At 37.8% G+C, this 19,683-nt stretch overlaps 1 protein-coding gene across 1 annotated transcript in view; it reads left to right on the forward strand.

The window, feature by feature from the left end:
* The window catches only part of CDH4 (cadherin 4), a 464,726-nt gene that overhangs the window by 24,397 nt on the left and 420,646 nt on the right, over nt 1-19,683 (forward strand). The window lies entirely within an intron of this gene.

Below are 19,683 nucleotides of genomic sequence, written 5' to 3' on the forward strand. Positions count from 1 at the left end.
AAGGAAGGAAGGAAGGAAGGAAGGAAGGAAGGAAGGAAGGAAGGAAGGAAGGAAGGAAGGAAGGAAGAAAAGTACACCTTGGTACTGTCTTCCTCTTCTCCCTATAAAATGAGCTCCAGAGGCCTACTACTACTTAATAGTCTTTTCACTCAGACAGTTACTCTGTTAAAGCACCTGGCTAGATTTGAATTCCAAAGACAGCAAAAGAGGAGCCAAAGGAGACTCCACTCCTCTGGGATGGGCTGGGAAGCAGAAAGGTCCTAGACTATACATCATTAGAGTTGGAAGGGACCTTAAAAGGTCATTTAGTCCTACCCCCTCTCTCTTTCTCACTCCTTATTTTTTAGATAAGAACACTGGACTAGAAGATCTGTGTCTTGACTTCTGTCTCTTCCAGCTCTAACTTTCTATAGTTCTATAAAATCCCATCAAAGCAGTGGAAAACTATCCAATTATGGCAATGCCTCTACAAGACAATTGGTCTGCTCAGTCAACAGTTAGTCAATTCATTTTTAAAAATTGGTTACAAAGCAGACCCCCTCCAGACAGGTTTTCTGACAGCACATAGAATAAATGAGAAAAAAATGGAGAGGAGGGGAGTAGTTGACTGAATTTTTCACTTTGCAGACAGTTGGCTTGTCATCGTGTGGACACAGTGAAAAATGCTGACTATAGCTTTAAAGATTGGGGTGGGGGTTTCCCAGCATGAGGAAGGGCAGTGGATTTGGGTGCCAAGAAAATCCATAGTCCTCGCATCTACGTGAATGCTTGTGGTTCCATCCCATGTGCTGCAATTAGAGCATTCTTTCATGAATCACTTGTCAAATCAGCAGCTGCCCAGCAAAAACACAGAAATTTTGCACAATCAATATCAGCTGTCTGTCAAAACAGTGTTTACCTGAATGAAGCTTTTACATGATCTACTGAGTAATTTGGCTGCTGAAGAAACTAGGACTCTTCTTTATCGACTCTCACATGTAATAGCTTTGCATGGAGGTAACCAAGCAGATAGATCTTTGGGGGATTGGAGTTCATGCCAGCAAGCAATGCATTAATCCAGTTAACCAAATCAAGGGGAGTCTCACTAATTGGACATAACTCCTATCTGATTTTAGATATCAGTGTTTGTTTCCCTTTTTAATACCATTTAGTAGAAGTGACACCAGAAAAAAAGGCTTTAGGAGGAAAAGGCTAAGAGCTATGAATGGAAAAGATAACCGAAAGGAAATTGGCATTGATCTTGCTCATCAGAAACTGGTAGTAACAATAACAATCTTCAGTACAGGATTTTAAAATTGAAAAGGTCCTCTAGACCTTTTCTTCATTCTAGGGAGAAGGTAATGAGGGACCAGAGAGGAGAAGGAAGTATATAATTCTTTATAGTTTTCAAAACATATTTCATATCTTATGTTGGTCCTCATAAGAATCCTATGAATTAAGAAAAAGAAGGTATTAGCTTTTGTATTTTACATGTGAGGAAACTGGCCCTTCAAAAATCTAAATCAATAAAGGAAGAGGCTATTAAGTACCCTGTGCCAGGAACCGTGTTAAATGATAGAAATTCAAAGACAGAAGCATAAACATGCCTGTATTTTCATATATTTAAGCTATTAAAGCTTGAAGCTGCACTAATATTTTTTGAACATCCTGTATATAAAGATTTACACCAATCACAGAAAATATATACAAAGGTAATATGGGGGAGGAATCATTAGATGTCTAGCCCAAGGTCACATAGGGACAAGGCCAGAACTGACCCCAGGCTTTCTAATATACCACATGTCTTTCAACTATGATTTCCTTTCTTCTCTCTAGGTTATATAGAATTTGGTATTATTTTTTGCAGGCTTTTAATTCAGGCTATAACTACAGTAAAACAGAGCAATGGACATGGAGTCAGAAGACTTGGGTTCGAGTCGTGTTTCTGACATATGCAAGCTGTGTGGCATTGGGCAAACTATGTGACCTCTCTGGACCATAATTCCTTCCCCTTGAATTGGAGATAGTAATACTTATACAACCTATCTCACAAGACTGAAGAAAATACTTTGTAAAACTTTGTAAAACACTTTATAAGTGTGAGTTATGGTTAATTATTATGATAGCAAAACAGCCAAGCCCGGGGCTCATTATTAGCTTTAATATCCTTTCCTTCTACCTTTAAAGACATCATCAACATGATGTAAAATAAAAAGTACCGTGCTGGGATTCGGGATACCTATATTCAAATGTCTACTTTGCCATAAGCTTGATGTGTGACCATGGACAAGTCTCTGTGCTTCTATTTTGGACTCTGGGCTTTAGTTTTCTAATCTGTGATTTTTCCCTTCTGGGATTATGGTTCAAATAAATAATGCACATAAGGTGCTTTATAAACCTTGGTGTGTTATGTGCCTGTTAGCTATTGTTATATGTTTTACTCCTCTGTTTATATGCAGTAATCCCCCATAGAATGTTAGCTCCTCATAAAAAGGAATTTCTTCTGTTTGTCCCTGTATCTCTAATGCTTAGCACAGTGCCTTACGAAGAGTAGACAGTTAATAAATGCTTATTGAACGGAATTAAATCCCACTAAAATAGAAGAGTTGGATTATATTATCTCTAAGGTCTCTTTCAAGAATAAGAGCTTTTGAGTCTGCGTATACATCCAGTTCCTTCTTGTGGAAGCATGTAAAGGTTTTAGGGTGCTATCTATAAAGTCATCGCTTGAGCTGACCTGCCAAGCATTCAAACTCCTCTGTACATAGCACAACTGAGATGGATTGGCCAAGTAGCCTGACTGCCAAACGTCTGCTTACCTAAAAGGCCATTTTACAGAGAACTTGAGCAAGGCAAGCATTCACATGGTGGTCGGAAGACCAAGGACTTTTCTCAGGTTCTCTGTGAACAACTTTAGTATTGATTGTGAGATGTGGAACAGGCTGGCACAGGAGCACTCAGCATGGTGTGCCTACATCAAACAAGGCACTGTATTCCACGGCCAAAGCAAAATCTCTCGGTAGCACAAAGGAAATGTGAGCTGTACAAATCCAGAGACGTCTCCACCCCAAATGTTCTGATGGGCACAGTGTCTTACACATACATATAGCTACTTACTAAATGCTGGCTAATTAATTGATGAATATATCTAATATAATAAAGTAATTCCTACATTTAGAATCCTGCTATTGGCTCTCTCCAGGCATTGGGAATCCCTAAATCAATTAGAGGTCTGATTAATCTGTAATCTTCCAGAAAGGTGGCATAATGGTTAAGACACTGAATCAGGAAGCTCTGAGTACAAATCCTGTTTCAGAAACTTACTAATCATGTGACCCTGGACTTCATCTCTCTTAGAAATCAGTTTCCTCACCTCTAAAATGGGGATAATTTCACCAACTTCATAGTGTTGTTATGAGAATCAAATGAGATAATATATTTAATACTCTTTGTAAATTTTAAAGTGCTTATAAATGTTAATTACATGATAATGGTGGTGATATCAGTAAGCATTTATTAAGCACTCATTTACTATTGCCAAATATAGGCTTGGTGCTGGGAACATAAATAAAAGTAGAAAGAAAAAGAGCTCCCACCCTCAAAGAATTAACATTCCAGTGGAGGGAGGGCATGTTAGAGAAAGTCAGGAATCCTAAAGACTAATGAGACATGGTTCACCTCAGCACCCTTCTTAAATGGAGGATCTTGAAAGAGTAATCCAATCAGCGAGACAGGTCTTGGGGAGGGCTAGTGCCTCGGAGGTACTAATTCCAGTGCCTGGGTGAGGCTTCAAGATGAAAAGCTGGGAGGTAGAAGAAGAAGTTCTGAGTTTAGCTTGAAGAAGATTGAATCTCTTTTTTGATCATTCCCAAATATCTTGAATTTCAGGATAAATGATTCCTCACACCGAAAAAAATATCCTTTTTCTTTTTAACTCTGGGATAATGTAAAAATAAATTGGATAAAGAGAAACTTTAGCAGTGACATTTGAGGAAGAGACATCAAGGTATTGTAATGCCCAGTTACCCTATTGAGTTGGTGATACTTCTTTTAAATCTAGACTAAAATCAAATTTCATGTCATATGAATCTACAATCATATCATCTCAGATTGAAATGCTTAAGTGATTCAATTATAAGGTGAACTGGCTCATTATCCTGAGCCAAACATCTTAGTTAAGAGTTGGTAGGGAAAAGAATTTGCTGATATCTCTATTTTTAAAAAGCATTATTTAAAACTGATCAGTATTATTTTTCTCCTAGATTAAACAAAGACTAGTAGTCAATGAGAAATATCCTTTTATAACTGGAAAGGAGAGTCCATTGAAATGCTGTATTTCCGCATGATATATGTTAAAAGGAAAGAAGTAATCACATTGGGGTATATCTTCCATATTACCTCACTTTAATATTGTCCTAGAACAAGTTTCTGACATGGCAGGTACCTTCCAGGTCATTGAGTCCAACCATTTCATTTGAGGAAACTGAAGCCCAGGTTAAGTGACTTGTCCAGGACAATATAACTAATAAGGGTCTGAGACAGGATTCAAAGTCAGTCTTCCTAAATCCAAATCCAGTGCCTAATCTATACACCCTACTGCCCCTATAGTAGAGAAAGTTCTAACCTTGGAATCACAAAATCTGCATTCGAAACTCTGTTGTTATATGATAGACAAGTGATTTAACATCTTTCAACCTCATTTCCTTCATTTGTAAAATAAGACAGTTGGACTAGATGTCCTCTAAGGCCCCTTCCAGGTCTAATCTATAACCCTATAGGATTCTCCTACACTGAAAGGAACTTAAGATCCATCTGTCTTGAAGGACCATGCTGGGAGATTATATGCCAACTATACAAACAATCTAGTGCATGCTTTGTCTGCAACCTTGGTGCTAGATGTGGCCTTAGAGCTCAACTCTGTAGAATATTTAAAATCACGGCATTCGAAAAGTCAAGGACAATTTCAGAAAGAAAAATAAAGAGTTAGATTTGCTGTAGCTGAGCAAATCCCCATATGCCACTTAGAAAGAAATGTAACTAAAAGCCTCATCTCAGGTTAGACTCTCATTCAAACTTCTTTCCCCCATCTCCTTGCTAAAGAGTTCTAGGAGGTTGCATGCTTGCTAAAAATGACAATTTTTCTTACTAATTGACTCTAATGTGAACTGTTCTATGCAGCCCTACTGCTAAAGAATAGGGGCGAGGATAGGGGAAGGAACTAATGACTTTTGGCTTAACTCACTGATTTAATTTTGTAAATGTTTTATAATATAATTGTATTGTTTCCATAAATGAAAAGGTAATTTTGTTTAACGAGTTTCTAACCAAACATAACATTCTTGACTGTCTTTAGCCAGATTTGATCAAGGTACAAATTTTGGGATGCCTGTGTTTGCCTTTGTCCCTGGAGATGATCAAACAAACAGCTTGATTTGCCACTTCAAATAGTTTAGCTTGATTGGTTCAATGCAGACATGTTTATATTTGGAATTAATAGATCAGTCTTTGGGGTTTGGTGTGTGTGTGTCAATCAATAAGCATTTATTAAGTGTCTAGTAGATACATAAGGAAAGACAAAAGATAATCCCTGCTCTCAAGGACCTCACAGTTTAATGAGGGAGGCAACAGAAAAATAACTAGTACAAACAAGATAAGTACAGGATAAATTGGAGATAATCAACAGAGAGAAGGCAGTGTCATTCAAGGGAATGAGGAAAGGCTTCTCAGAGAAAATGGGATTTTAGCTAGGACATGAAGGAAGCCAGAGAGGGAGAACATTTCTAGCATAGGAACAGTCAATGAAAATGTCGAGTCAGGGGATGGAGTATCTTTGGTAAGGAATATGAAGGAGGAAAAGATTTTGGACAAGAATAGTAAGTAAGGTGTAAGAGGACTTGAGAGGTGAGGGAGGAGAGAGCAGATTATGAAGCACTTTGGAGGCAGGAGGAGAGTGAATATGAATGCCATTCCTCATTTTTTAAATAAGATGTTTCCAAAGTCCCATTGCATTGTCCACTAGTGCAGCCCCTGGAGAAAAATTAATGTTATTGTCTTCCTCTAGAAACATTGCTCATATTGGGACATTTTCCTTAGGTAATCTTGGTGTTTTGTTTTTTTTTTTAATTTGTGAAGAGTTGATGGTTGATTGGTTGATAAGGAGGGAAGAATTTGGCAGAGAAGATTCATGATCAGCATTTTGAATCTTGAGGTTTGTTGGAAATGATTTGAAACTGTCTTAACAATTTTTTGGCCACGAGCCCCAAAAGAATTTTGGTGGCCATCACTTTCCCCTAACTTGTCCCTTTCCCTCAGACCTCCTGTTGCCACACACTAGTTTTACCCATCCTAGTTGCTATTCTATAGATGAGGTTCCAATGTTTTCCCTGGCTCTTCCTCCAGCTGCTCAGTATTTTAGGGGGAAGAGTTTAGCAAGACCAGGAATCTCTTCTTTTTCTGCCACAGATAAATGAGCAAATGATACTATTTTTTTTTTCAGCAAGCCTTTCATTAGGAGGATAGGAATATTTAAGATGATTTTCTTATCAGAGATCAAAAAGTGAGAAACACAGTAGTGCATTTTGGGAAAATGACAGATCATTCATCTCAGAGGCGTATCCTCAGTGTAAGCAAAAATAGAGTAAGTGCCTTTGAGAAGGGATTCATGCAAATGTTTATTTAGAATGGCTCACATGTTTTGTTTGTTAAAGAACTTAGAGATTTGGGGGGTTGTTTTATTTTGTGTTTGTTAAATACCATTTTCTGCTGTCCTTCCTTAGCTACCATGGAAACCAGCTAGAATGCTGCAGACAATACCCTAGTTAAATATTTTAAATATACATGCTGGCAGGCAAGCAAAATGTGCCATTTTTTAAATGTATATTGAAGGAGATGTAGGAGGTGGGGGGGGGGGGGAGTGGCAAAGCTACCTTTATAGATTTCGATGCTTGTTTTTTTTTTAACAAATCTAATTATCGCCAGTAAAAAGCAAGACTGGGATTGACATTTTGAGAAAAGCAGCATTATTTCTTTATGGAAACATGTTTAACCCAAAGCTATATGGAAGTGATGAAAACAATGAGTCTGACAAATCAGAGGAATGCAGGCTAGTCATAAATAACATTGATATTTTGGAAATAAATCTGATTCGCTCTCATGCCCAACATGAGCAATGTTTGTTCACAATGCAAGAATCATGCGTTATTGCACTGAGTGGGAAATGTTTCATTTTGAGGACAGATCTCTATAAAATCAATAATATTTGCAGACTCTACCCTAAGACATGGTATTATTTGTACTGCTGGGATTGGCTGCTTATTTACCTAAACATTAATGTGATCCAAAATGCTCAGCAAAGCAGGAACACAAAATATGATATTATATTATGTAAATGGGCTTGTGATATGCTCTGCTGGATAATAACTTCCAGATGTCTCTGTAGCCAGAGGCTGAGTGATATCAAAGACAGGTTGGATAAAAGGGGAGAGGCACCAGCTGGATGAACTGGTTACTGCTAAGCATAGCGGAAGGTGAACACTGATTATATTCCCACTCACTGGCAGTATTTGTGCACTAGTGAAAAGACTGGGGTTCCTCTCCTCTAATAGAGAACTTTGAACATCATCCCTGCCCCTCCTCCCCACCTCCCCACCATCATTTATCTTAAGGGATTTTTTTCCCTTTTCTTGTAAACATGCAATTGACAAGAAATCAGATGGCAAATCCTCCATTTCAATTCAGGTAATTACTCATAGAATAAACTAGGTAGATAAAATGGGCTGTCTTTGTAAATGGCCAGACACCTGTGATTCTTTCTTTATGAAGGAAATAGAGTATGCTGTTTACAAAATTGTTAAAAGTCCAGGGTGCTTATCTACATCAATTTCCTTGATGATTAGTCAAATCATTGGCTTTATTTCCTGTGTTCTTATTATCTGCAACCTGCTTTACCAATGATCCAAGGCCTACCTAATGAGGACAGCCTCGCTCTGCCAATACAATAGCAGTGGAGGTAAAAAGTTTTCTGGCCTTTATGTACTATCTAAAGGGTCACCTGTATTTTCATCACCCTTATCCTCAGTCGTGAAGGGTATTCTCAGAAAAATAAAAACTGCACTGATTAGTGTCTCTGGGAAATCCTATAGGCTTCAAAATATTCCTAATGTCATGAGGATGAATACTCACTCACCAATTCCTAGGATCATTGATCTAGAACTGAAAAGGCACATCAGGAGCCATTTAGTCCAACCTCCCCATTTTATAAAGAAACTGAGTCCCCTGGAAAAAAAATGACTTGCTCAAGGTCACAAAAGTAGTACTAATTAGAGACAGAATACCACCATTCTTTCCTCTTTATACCTTAATGAATAATTAAATAAGTTGGTAATCTCTTCCCCCAAAACAAATCACCACCTGTTGGCCAGCTCTTTGATGACAAAACCTCTTACTTAGCCAGAACTGTGATTCCCAAAGTGGGCGCCACCGCCCCCTGGTGGGTGCTTCAGCCATCCAGGGAAGTAGTGATGGCCACAGGTGCATTTATCTTTCCTATTAATTGCTGTTAAAATTTTAAGAAAATTAATCTACAGGGGGCTAAGTAATATTTTTCTGGAAAGGGGGCAGTAGGCCAAAAAAGTTTGGGAACCACTGCTGTGAAACAACACAATCACAATTTATCTCCAAGGCTACTAGAAGTTGAAGCTTATACAAGTAGTCTTTGTGGCATTACCCAAAGCGCGTGTGATTTCTGTTCTGACATTCCTTTCTCTGCAATGACCATTTCCCCCCATTTATGCTAACCTCATGTTGAATGATCAATGCTCACCTGTATTTCTGGATTCTCCTTTTGGAGATATTATTTGTCCTTGATTTTACTTTAATAAAATTCATCTCTTATTACATACAGCTTGGTGCAGTTCATAGAATGCTAGTCTTGAAGTCAGAAAACCTGAGTTCAAATTTTGACTCAGATGAGACCCGGGACAAGACACTTAGCTTCTCTTTGCATCAGTTTCTTCATCTGTAAAATCAGGATAATAATAGCACCTACCTAACAGATTTGCTTTAAGGAGACAGAACTGATATAATTTGTGTGAAACTTAGCCACAGGTTCCTCATCTGTGAAATCAGTGTAATAATAGTACTTACTTCACAGAGTTGTAAGGATCAAATGATAAAATTTACATAAAGTGCTTTAAAAAACTTTAGGGCTCTATACAAATTTTAGATATTATCTATCTCACCTATGTGAAGCAGCAGCGTGGTGTCACAAGCCACCCATAGCCTCAATTCAAGTCCTGCTCCTGACACATAATGACTGCGTAACCCAGCACAAGTCACTTAATCTCTTAGTCCTCCAGGCTGTACTCTAAGAATATACATTATAGAACATCTGCAGATCTGCACTGGTAGATGGAGTTGCCACACTGGCAATTCTCTACCCCAATTAAGTCACCAGTCTGGACCAAATCAATATTGACTAAGGTGTGGAGAAGAGAACCCACCAGCACCACTCACTTCACAGGAGAAGCCAACAGACTTTTTATGTCGCTTTCTTTGTCGAATCGCTCTGATTTCATACTGCCTGGTCTGGAATCCTGCGAATCTTGTGCAACCAGTCAAAGCATCTATTTCCTTCTTACCCAAACGTGTTTGAGGCTGGTTACTAAAGTATCTTGTATTATCAATTTATGCAAATTAAAACTGCAGGCTGTTCCTTGTCTCAACAAGCTTTTGTCTCTTAGCCTTATAAGTTCTAATGATTGTACTGCCAATCATGAAAAATTATAGATTTCACTTGGGACTATCCTGAAGAGCGACTTTCTGCAGTAATGAAAGCTGATGATTACCTTTTGGGAGAGGTGAGGGTGGCAGAACGTAGAGCAAATCCCTTGAAGCTGACATAGATTATCATCAACTCACCTTGATTAGGAAGAGGTTTCAGAAAGCAGATATAACAATGCTGGGTTGCAATTCCCAAGGGAAGCCACCTTGAAGAAGTATCCCAAAACTACACTTATTGAGTCACTAAAGTTACTACTTATGCTGCTCTCTTAAATCATAGTGAATTTCAGAATCTAAAGCACAACAGAACATGTGCTAGATTTGGAACAAGAGGAACCAGGTTCACATCTTACTCCTCACCTGTAAAATGAAGGTGTCAGACTAGATTTTCTGAAAGCTTCTTTTTAGCTCCAAATCTAGGAAAAGGTGGGCATGATTGCCTCCATTTAATACCAAATGAAAAGATTAATGATCTGTCCTAAAAACTTACAGACAGCTCACTGATTCTGTCGGTTATGAATGGATGCCCTTTTTTGAAACTATTTGTTTCTATGTTCAGTACATATCATTTGGAATTTGAGAACTATGGAGCCGGTGGTAATTTTTAATGAATCACAGAAGTCTTCTCCCCACTGTGTAGAACAGATATTTCTTTCATTTGCCCTAAACTTGCCTCTATGAGGTAGTGTGATATAATGAGTAAGGGCCTGATCTTGTAGTCAGGAAGTCCTGGGTTCAAGTTTCATTTTGGCTATGTGAGGATGAACAAGCCTCTTACTTTCCCTGAATTACTCTCTAAATGTGGCATAGTAGAAAGATCATTAATTAAGGGGCAGCTAGGTAATACAATGTATAAAGTGCCAGACCTCAAGTTGGGAGGACATCGGTTCAAATCTGGCCTCATACATTTCCTAGGTATATGAGTCTGGGCAAGTCTTTTAATGCCAATTGCCTAGCCCTTGCCACTTTTCTGTCTTAGAATTGATACTAAAACAGAAGGTGAGGGTGAAGAAGGAAAGAAAGAAGGAAGAGAGGGAGGAAGAGAGGAAGGAAGGAAAGTAGAAAGGGAGGGAGGAAGGAAAGAAGAGGGAGGGAAGGAAGGAAGGAAGGAAAGAAAGAAGAAAGGTAGGGAGGGAGGTAGGGAGGCAGGCAGGAAGGAAAGAATGAAGGAGCAAAGGAACAAAGGAACGAAGGAAAAGAGGGATGAAGGAGGGAGGGAGGGAGAACATTTGTTATAGAGTCTACCTGTGTGATCTTGGACAAGTTATGGACAAGTTACTTATCCTTTCTGGTCCTCTTTTCCCTCGTATAAAATGAGGATGTTGGACTAGATGGCATCTACATTGTCTTCCATCTCCAAAATCTATCATGTATGATCACTGTAACTCACAAATGAGTCGTTGGTCTGCATCCTCAGATCTGGGGCAGCTAGGTAATGCAGTGGAGAAAGAGTCGAGCCTGAAGTCAGACAAACCTGAGATCAAATTCAGCCTCACATACTTACTGGCTATGTGAAACTGGGCAAGTTACCTAACTTCTGTTTTCCTCAATTTTCCCATCTATAAAATTAGGGTAACAGTAGAATCTACCCCTTGGTACCGTGAGGACCTCTGTGTTGTTGTGAGGACCAAATGATATTTGTAAAGTCCTTAGTACAGTGTCTGGCATATAGAGGTGCTAATTATTGTCATCACTATTTGTTGTTGTTTTTTAGTTGTTTCAGTCATGTATGACTCTTTGTAACCCCATTTGGGTTTGATTTGGGGGTTTTTTGCAAAGATACTAGGGTCATTTGCTACTTCCTTCTCCATCTCATTTTATGAACAAGGAACTGAGTCAAGTGACACAGTTAGTATCAAGCCAGATTTGAAGTCAAGTCTTCCTCAGTGTTCTATCCAGTGTGCCACCTTGCTGTCCTGGAGAAGCCCAGATGACAGGGTTTTTAATAGATTGAGAGTTGGTTTTGGAGTCACGTAGATCTGAGTTCTTTTTCCATCTCAGCCATTTATTAGTTGAATTTCTCTAGGTATTTTGCCTAACCTGTCTGTCTCAATTCCTTATCTGTAAAATGAACAAGTTGAACTAGACAGCTTCTAAGGCCTTTCTATCTTTAAGTGGATGATCCCATGACCTTTTATTTTTAAACCCTTACCTTCCATCTTGGAATCAACAGTAAGAATTGGTTCCAAGGCAGAAGAGTGGTAAGGGCTAGGCAATGGGGCTAAAGTGTCTTGCCCAGGGTCACATAGCTAAGAAGTGTCTGAGGCTAGATTTGAACCCAGGACCATCCCATCTGTCAGCGTGGCTCTCAATCCACTAAGCCACATAGCTGCCCCCTTCCATGACCTTTTTAGCTATGCCTTTTAATTTTTAAAACTATGCTTCTGTGGCCTTTATCCAGCTTTGTGTATTTAGTAGGTACAGTGACCATCAAACTGCAGACATTATTCATCTGTCTACACTGCATAAAAAATCTTTAATCATGGAAGTCATGCAAAAAAGTTCCCTATTGAACTGCATTACACTTTCTCTAGCTTTAGTGGGAGATCCCAGATTGTTTGTAGTTCTCTCTTAAGTGTCATGACCTAATATTTTATAGGTCAATCCATTTACTTTATGATATATTAACATGTGATCATACATGCATGCATAATATAAATTTATAATAAATCTAATTATTCTCCATGTAGTTATGGAGGGAAAGTTTAGTTATCTTCGCTCTCTTATACTCTTCTTTCTTTCTTTTTTTTTTTTTGAGAAAGAGATAATTTAAAACCTGCCCCAGGTCAGTTTTACATTATTCATCCCTTACTTATGAATGATGATGGAAGAGAAATGCCTGAGCTTTTCCCTAATATTGAGTAGTCTCTGCCGACTTCACCTAAAAGTCATATTCAATTACCTTCATAATCATACACACAGAGCAGTCCCCCATTACATGTGGAGCAAGACCTGGAAGAGGGAACGTAGCTGCTCTGGTTAAAATGAAATAAAATAAAACAGTATATCTAATAAGGAGTAGGAAGATCGGAGGAGAGCTTAGGAAGTGCACAGAGAAATCACTCTTTGGTTATGCAATGGGGAAACTCATGGTAGAGAAAACATGTTGAGTGAGGCAGTTTTTCTATGAATTCTGCAACTGGTACTTCCTGCAGATGGGGAAGATGGTCATTTGATTGGGGACAGTGATTTATTCAGTCCACTAGACTTCATCTCACTAATCACTTGTTCTTCTGAAAGTGCTGGTGCCAATGTTAAAATGTTCTTAAACATAGCAAGTTTCTTATCTTCTTACCAGTATGTATGTGGGGCTAGGTTGTCCCACCAAGGGAGAACAGGAAGCCACAAGCTGTGTGCCTTATCAGTCATGCAGAGAACTCGAGGATAATTAAAGAACATCTACCAGGGGAGAAAGTCATCACCTTATAGTATTATGAGCATAACTTATCCAACACTGAGTACAATTGATTAAGACCCAGTGGGAAGAGAGGCCCTGAAGTGAGAAACTCTGTCTAAAGAGACTTAAGAATGGGAAAAATTCAATGTGAAGATTTTTTTCCTTTTTGCCTAACCTTACCTATTGGTTAAAAGAAAGATATTTTTTAGAAGGGGAGGTAGAGAATTGAGGAAAAAGGAGAGTAATGATGATGCAAAAAATGATGAGGACAATGAAGTATTTTAAGTGAATAGAATGGAAGGAGGTTCAGAGGAAAATTCAGATGAGACAGCTTTGGAACTAGAGTGCTCAGTGTATTATAGGTGTGTAGTCTCATGGACAATCCTCCTTTTTCTATTCTATATAATAAGAAATGCTCTTATTAGCTGGTGTTTGCCAAATTCAGAATAACAAAAAATTTCTATTAAAAAAAAAAAAACAAAGAATGGGCCCTATTAAGAGCTATATAAATGAGGACTTCTTCTCTGGACCTGTAACCAAAAACAAACAAACAAACGAGCAAACAAACAAACAAACAAACCTGTACATTTATGAGAATATAGGCTCCTTGAGCACAGTGGCTATGCCAATTTTTATATTATTGACCCCAGCCCTAGCCCAGTACTCGGTACATGGCAGGTGTTTATTAATGACCTATTTTAGGTAAATTTACTTTTTTAGGTAAAATTTATGTAAAAAAATTACTAAATTAAATTGATAATTGATTGAAAGTTTTATCTACCTTAGACTATGGTGAGTTTTGTAAAAATCAAAGAATCATAGAAGGAAGTTAAATATCATAGTAGTTAGATTGTTGAACTTAGAGTTAGGAAGAACTGAGTTTAAATCCTGCATCAGACACTTAGTAGCTATATGATCCTGAGCAAGTTATTTACCTCTTTTAGGTTCAGTTCCTCAACTGCAAAGAATCAAATGAGATAGCATATATAAAGTATTTTGCAAACCTTAATGAATTATATAATTGCTAGCTGTTATTATTATTTTATCATCAACAACTTAAATGTCAGAGATGGGAAAGAGCTTAGAGCTTTACCCCTAGCTTTACTAAATCTCAGAGAGGTAAAATGTTTAAAGACGTGTAGCAAATCAGGACCAGAAATAAAGCCGAGACTGAAAATTGAGTTGAGATATAGAATTATTTATCAATATCCATAAAACTTCTTTTCACTCTGTTTGAAATACTGTCTACCTGAAATCCTGATCTATCTACAAACAGGATCTACTTCATAGTTGTATTCAGTTAGGATACATGCAGGTAACTTGAATTTCTCATTGGTGGATCACATAAGACCAGATTTTTGTTACACCTTAGGATGTAAATCTTCTTCCATGTAATCTATATTATATAATCTAGGTGTGTGAGGTATTTAGAGAGGACTAGCCCCTTGGGTATGAGGGCTTGCTGAGCCCTTTTCAGTGCCCCTCATTCATCTAATTCGCACTTGTGGCTCCAAGAAGCTGTAGTATGTCCAGTGGCCACACTCTGGTAAAACTATGTCAGTGGTCCTCTCTGAAACAAAAGACAAACATTGAAATTACAACTGGATTTCATCATACACCAAGAACTTCTGTCTTATAGTTGATTCACAATCATTCCTTCCACCCATTATAACTGGAAATCTTTGGTTTCTGGCAATCTCATATTCTAAATCTGGATATAACTTACCTGTAACTCCCCTTAAGAAACAACATTATGGCTAGGTTCTATGAGTACATATCCTTATGAATTTTCTTTTCTTTCAATATCAGAGAACATTTTTCCTCCAATATTCTAACTAGCTCCTCATGTCCCACCCACCTCTATACCAATATTGCCTCACGCCTATTCATAACCATCCATTTCCACTATCCATTGTGGATACTCCCTGAGCTGTAGCAAACCTAAGAATTAAAAGTGTGCTAAAAAATGAAGGAGATCGGTGAGCACAAATAACGTTGCCAAGGGACAAACTCTTCAACCTGGAATTCAAAACCATCTATCATTGAATTTTGTTGTTGTATAGTTTTTCAATCCTGTCCAAGTCTTTGTGACCCCCATGGACCATGACTCTCCCAAGGGTTTTCTTGGCAAGGACACTGGAGTGGTTTGCCATTTCCTTCTTCAGTGGATCCATTGAATCTTTTGGTTAGGTGATCAGAAATTAAGTAAATTAAGTAATTAAGTAACTTGCTCAGGGTCATGTACCTAGGAGGTGTCTGAGTCTGAGTTTGAAGTTGTCTTCCTAACTCCAGACCCAGCACTCTATCCAATTGGTCATATCAATAGGCTATGCTTCTCAAGTATTTTATTGTTTTTTAAAATAAGCTTTCTAAAAATTCTTTTTAAAAATATAATCATAATTATCCCCAGTAGCCTTTCCGCTCTCCCACTCAGAAAGCCATCCCATATAACAAATAATATTTTTAAAGGGTAGGGGAAATCTGTGAGAAGTCCAAAAACATGTGCAATGTACTACACCTGTGGACTTTCCACCTTTTCAAAGGGGTGGGTTGAGTAAGTCCTCTCAATTCTCTTCTTTTAACTTAGTATGCAAATTATTATTCATTGATTACATTTTAGCAGTCTGTCATATTGGCATTCTAGTTTAGGTCAGCTGCTTCTTTGTGACATTTTGAGAGGCAGTAAGTTTCCTCCAAATCATGATGTTGCCTGAGCTACTTTGGGAAGGTAACCTGAAGGCATATTATTCTCACAACATGTGGCTTCTCTGGTCATAGTCCATGGTATTTTCTTGGCACAAATGTCCCATTTTCTTCCTGACCTTTGCTTCTAGCCATCAGTCATCTCTTGTTGTCCATATTATGTTTGTCCACTGACTATACTTCTTTTCATGCAACTTTAAAATGTCATTTTAGAGGCCAACACAGAGAAAAAGTAAATGACACAATGCCCGAGGAAACCCGTTTGGTATGATGAATCCCAAAACTGAATTTTATCATTGAATTTGGAAGCCTTAATATGTTAGTCCTATAAAATTAAATCTAAAACTACATCAGCTCTCTCTGTGGGCCTAAAGAACAACTCAGAAAAGAACCAGAGACATCTTTTTCCCCCATTTAATTGAATACACTTTCTAAAAAGATACAGTGATATGTTTTTCTCAGCTTTCTGCCCCAGCTATTGTTTTCTTAATTTTGAAAAAGTTGCTGAGAATTGCAGAGTTCTTGCATGAGAGTTTTATTTTTTTTTTTTAAGCATAAAGGTTACATACAAATCATTAGCTGTCATTCGCTTGTTATTTTCCATAAAATCCAAAGCATAGGAATCCAGTGGGGGAAAATCAGCAGGTGTCGTCTGTTGAAAAATATTTTAAAGAGAAAACTGTAAGCATTATTTATAATTAGTATAATTAGCTTCAGTGTTTATATTGCTTATCCTGAATGGGCCCAAGATTGTTCCATGTTCAAAGGAATATTCTAGTTTTAAAGGGATATTTGTTAATTGTTGACATTCTTTTCTCTGCTCTTCCAGAGAAGTTGGTGCATATTTTAGGCAGAAGACTGAGCAGGTCTGGCATTTATTTTCACCAGATTTTGTTATTACATTTGTCTCACAGCTTTAAAATAGTAGCAAATATGTGCAATTTATTTAAACAACACAAGAGAAATTAATGCCATGAGAATTCATCTTCAGCAAATGAAGATAAAGCAGCCCGCTCCTTTCATATGCAGCTGCATTAAAGCCTTTCTGAAATTCTGAGTAGGAGACTTGAAGCTCTCCAGCTTATGGGTGCTACTGCAGATTCACACTATCAGGAGAGGCGAATAAGGTCATCTCTAACAACTCACCTGCTGAGATATATTCTATAAAATTGAAGAAGGCCAGTGCTATCACACTGCCACTGGCACTAAGATATTGTCTACTCAGGCAACCATATTATCAGGCTAATTCTGAAGCTTTGGGATCCATATTAATTCTAGGGTCATTTCTAGTTCAGATTCATTCCTCTATAAAAAACTCCACAAAGCCAGAATTGCTTGACTCTGATCTAAGAATTGTACTCTCAGTAAGCCATTTGGGGAATGAAAATTAACCCACATCCATTCCCAAAAGTCAATGCACCTGGGAGGGAGGCACATTTATGTCTTTCTTTATGAGTTGGAGAGGGTCCTGAGGCAAAGATTCTTGTAAGTTTGGAAAGATGTCCCAGAAGTTCACTCACTGACTCCTGTATTCCCTATATTGTAACTGTTATATTCAAACCCTAGATAATATCACTGGTCCTTATTTAAAAAACATCAGTTTCCTTCTATCTCATTCCAGCATCCTAGAACACCTATTGCAATAGCATTTTTTATACAGATGTCATGAACCCACATTAGCTATGAATCAATTTAGAAACAGAGTGGTCTATAATAGAGAGCGATACAAGCTTAGAGACCCAAGTTCTAATCTCCAACTTTCATTTGTCTAATTAGTATGGGAAATGCATATTCTTTTTGCCTCAGTTTCCTCTTCTGTTAAATACTGATAATGTCTAGCCAGGCAACCATATTATCCTAAGAATGAAGTATCATAAAATTATAAATTTAGAATTGAATAAGACTTCAGAAGTCATTGAAACCAACATTCTTATTTTATAGATGAAGAAACTGAGGCACGAAGAGGTTAAATGGCCTTCCCATACAGCTAGTGTCTTAGGTGGGAAGTGAACCTAGGTCTTCCCAACTCCAAGCCCAGTGCCCTTTATATTACCTCCATATTTTCTCTTCTCTTGCCCAAAGGATCACTGAGAGGATCAAATGAGATAGCATTTCTAAAATCACCTGATAAGCATAAAGCATTATGTAAATGAAAGGGATATTATTTGATTTTTATCTTCCATCCCCACTTCTCTTTTATTACCAATGAAGAGCCCCAGGCAATAGATCTTTTTGTTGCTCTCCTCATCCCCTCAGAATATCTAAGGCTTCATCACAGATATTTCCTGGTGCCTTTTGTCTGTATTGCATGGCCATTTCTGACTAGAATGTCTTCCTCTTACTATCTGACTGTGAATTGAGCCCTACTGTGAAACAAAGAAAACCAATTAAGAATAATTAAGAAGATAATCACCATGTCTAACAATATATGCGACATTCTGTTCCTGTGGTCCCATGCTTCTCTGTCAAGGGGAGGCATGTTTCAAGTGTCATTTTCAGATGGCTTCCTCAAACTCTTTGGACACTGGGTATAATGCTAGAACTTCCGGAGCATCTTGGTGGGAAGGGGCTTGGCATGTGATTCACTTTTCAGAATTTGCTGCTAAAACGTTTAACAAGAATACCAAATGCTGTTAGGAAGGTGATTTTCTTGATTCTCACCTGACTGTAAACATCTTTAGAGCTTTTGCCACTGCTTTAGGGTGAAAGAAGGTATGCACAGCAATGCAGCTATAATCTGTAGTGCAGAAGGAAGCACATTATAGAGAAGAGGTAACACTGCTTCTAAAATTAGGCATGGCAAGTTCACAGAACAGGCTAGAAATGTATTTTTTCCTTCACTTAGTTACTCTCAACATCTTGGTGATTAATCATTACTCAATATCTATTAATCCTACTTTAAAGAGATATTTGTATAGTGTCATATTTCCATAGAAATTAAGAGCACCATGAAGGATGCACAAGTCTAGCTCATCTTTTATAAACTAGGGGTGGATAATTACCTTTGGGAAGCCTTTCAGTTCCTTATGCTCTCTAATTAGTAATCACTGTAAATTTTAACATGAAAACTTTCAGCAAAGGATTCAAAATGGGAAGATATCCCAAATCCTAGATATTAGCTAGGATGGATGTGAATTATCTAGGAAGAATTCTCAGTGGATGCTTTTGTAAGAATGTTTATTCTTAGAATTTTTTTTGGTTGAATTCCTGGGGTCATTGTGTCCATGTAGTCTTAAAGTTTCAGTTCTACTTCTTTTATATCTCTGGAACTGACTCTGAACTCTGATGATGCTGGGATCAGAGGAGCAAAGATTTAGAGCCAGAATGGAATTCATATATCATCTAGTTCTAATCATTTGTTTTATTGGGAGGAAAACTGAGGTCCAAGGAGATAAAAATGACTTCTTTGAAGTCACCCAGGTTGAAAGTAGCAAAGCTAGATTTTGGACCAAGGTGCTCTGACTCTAAATCTAGCACTCAGTACCATGCTTCTAGCATCCACAGTTTGACCTTCCTCATTCAGCTTTTGCATTTACAGAACAAAGCTATTTTCTAACACTGGACATATTGGAGAGTAGGTATGACGGAAGTACAACCATATGTTTGGTAGATTCTTATAAACTTCTCCTACTTTGGGCTTCTCATCTTCTTTCAAAAGTCTGTCCTTAACATAATAGCACCCATGAATTCCAGAAAATCACTTTTCTCAATGGTTTATCCAACTATATTGACAATTGGAAATAATTATATATTATGCCTCCCTGAAAAAAATCTTTGATTGCATGACTTTTCTACATAGAGATTTTCCATGGAACTGTGCGATG

This window comes from Gracilinanus agilis, chromosome 2 (assembly GCF_016433145.1).
Source record: "Gracilinanus agilis isolate LMUSP501 chromosome 2, AgileGrace, whole genome shotgun sequence".
In the NCBI taxonomy this organism is placed as follows: Eukaryota; Metazoa; Chordata; class Mammalia; order Didelphimorphia; family Didelphidae; genus Gracilinanus; species Gracilinanus agilis.